This window comes from Frankliniella occidentalis, unplaced genomic scaffold (assembly GCF_000697945.3).
Source record: "Frankliniella occidentalis isolate FOCC.00 unplaced genomic scaffold, Focc_3.1 Scaffold50, whole genome shotgun sequence".
In the NCBI taxonomy this organism is placed as follows: Eukaryota; Metazoa; Arthropoda; class Insecta; order Thysanoptera; family Thripidae; genus Frankliniella; species Frankliniella occidentalis.
In genome coordinates, this window is record NW_026267180.1 from 242,686 (window position 1) to 245,117 (window position 2,432).

At 50.2% G+C, this 2,432-nt stretch overlaps 1 protein-coding gene across 1 annotated transcript in view; it reads left to right on the top strand.

Annotated features, from left to right (window-relative positions):
* Positions 1 to 2,432, top strand: part of LOC113207726 (zinc finger protein 658B-like) — a gene marked incomplete in the record, with an annotated part of 20,195 nt that overhangs the window by 15,798 nt on the left and 1,965 nt on the right.

Here is a 2,432-nt window from a genome sequence, read left to right on the forward strand (position 1 = left end):
TAAAGTTTGAAATTTAGGGGAGTCGTAACTTTACAATACTATTTGTAATTATGATTTTACAAAAAATATCGTAACTTTACAGAGAAATTTTTCACAGTGTACTTCTTGTCTTTGCCATATTTCTTGTCTTTGCCATATTTCTTGTCTTTGCCATATTTCTTGTCTTTGCCAATAAAAGGAGAGTATACTCTTTTTTCCCTTCTATGAAACTTTACGTGACCTGCACACAAATACACGAGGGGGCAATAACTCCCTTTTGAAGTGTACACATGATTCCCGAAATTCTTGATTCCCAGTGATTCGCGTCCGCTTATGTTCATTCCTTAGATTTTTTCGATGTTATTTAGTGGTAGAAAACGCTTATCTCGACTGATTTGTACGATTTGTACCAGTTGCTCTACTTTCCCGCTTAGTTTAAGCGGTTTTTATTGATTTCGATCAATTTTTATCCTGATGATTCCCAGGCAGGTGTACACATGATTCCCGGAGTTCTTGCCCCCTCGGGAATACAAGAAAATGCATCAAAAAAATACAAAAAAAAATATACTGCAGGATGCAAAGAAATTCACAGAAATGCATCGAAATACACGTCAAAAATACCAGTAAAATACACGTAAAATACAAGAAATACCCGCGCAGCGCACACAGAAATACACGAGTTGCTCCTTTGCGTCATGCGACCTTCTGGGCTAAGGCGAGAAGCAGAGTTGATCGTTGCTGAGCAGCCCGACCCAGCGCTAAACAGTGCTGAACAGCGCTGAGCAGCTGAGCTGAGCAGCACAGTTCTGAGCAGCAGTGCAGCGATGGATAGTACTGCCTGAGCAGTGCTGAGATGCCCCATGCTGAGCAGTCCGGCGCAGTTTGGAGCTGCACTAAGCAGTATTCAGCATGGTTATTGCTGAGCATCCCGGCGCAGCGATGGTCAGTAATGAGTGGCACTGAGCAGTACTGAGCAGCGCTGAGCTGTACTGAGCAGCGCTGAGCAGTACTGTGCGCCGCTCCTCCGGCGTAGCAAACGGCAACGCCATGGCAACGCCGCCCCTGCTTATCTTAAAGTGAATAATATCTCTTTAAACTTTCTGCGAATCAGTTTCCAGGCCCGCTGAGCTCTCGGAGACCGGGGCGGGGGAGGGGGTGTCGCGGGACAGAGTGGGGGGAAGGGGAGAGGGAGACACTTGTAAGAATACTTTTCTGTAATGCATAAATCATGGCACTTCAGCGGAGCACTCGACATGGGAATCAGGCGCGCGGCCGCCAGGTGTGCCGGGCGGTGGAGCCATGAGAGGGAGAAAGAGAGGAGAGAGGCGGGGGAGGGTGAAAGGGGAACCGCCGGTAAAAATACGTAGCTGAAAAATGTAAGCTGAGCACTGCATTTACGTGGCCGTGACGAGGTGTCACTCGCGACGGCACGTGGTCTCTCGACCATACATTCACTGTCCCGACTTTTGAGTTCCCCGCAGTATTGTATCTCTTGCGCTTCCCCGCGCCTGCTCGCACCTGTCGGCTGGCGCCCTCTGTCCGCTGGCTCGGCTCCACTCTCGAACGAATCGATCGCTCGAGTTGGCCTTTCTCGAGTCGCGCGCAGCAAAATCCCCTTTATCAACATTTTCCATTCCGCCTCTGCTCCCTCCCCCGCTACGGCCCCACCCCCACTCCACCCCCTCTACTTCGAACTCCTGGGCCTAATGCCATTTCAAATTTCCATTCCCAGCGGAGATTTAATTACAGCCTTTACTTATTGTTCTCTTATTCCATCTTTAATTCATTCCAAATGAAGGCTCCGGAGCGCGAGGGGCGAATTTCAACGCCTCTCCAAATGCCTTTCTTTCTTCCTGAAATGCCGACTGAAGCGTCCACTTAGATTCTCCTATAGTTGTCATTTGCGACGAGGAATTTTTTCGGTCAACCCTTTCAATAATAACAGTCTCTCTGAATATTTTCAAATGCAATGGATTGGCACTCTGTTTAAAAGTCTGAGTTAGCTGCTGCCACGTCTTTTTCATTGGTCCACTCGTGGAAGCCGTTTGTAGTTAGGCGGCGCTGCTAAGTTCTCTGCCTCCCTCTCTCTCACTCCCCCGTGGCGTACCGATGGCGCGTTCCTCTTTCGCGTTATGGCGGGCCGTGCAGCCGTGCCGCGCGCTCTGCAGTTCAGATAAAAAACTTTCTCGCCATCGTTCCCGCCAATTTCCTCCCCTTCCCCTTCGCCGCCTGCCTGGCGCCTCCCTTCCCCCCCCCCTCTCTCTCTCTCTCTCTTTCTCCCTCCCCCATGCTCCTTCATACTACCTTTCCCATCCTCCTTCTTACTTCTGGCTCGGCCTCGCCATTCCGGGAATCGCGAAGTGCGCAATAGAAGCATAATAAAAAGGAATTGATCGAGGTACGGGACGACCTGGGGCTGTGGAGGCTCCGGGGGCGGTAAGGGGATATGGGGG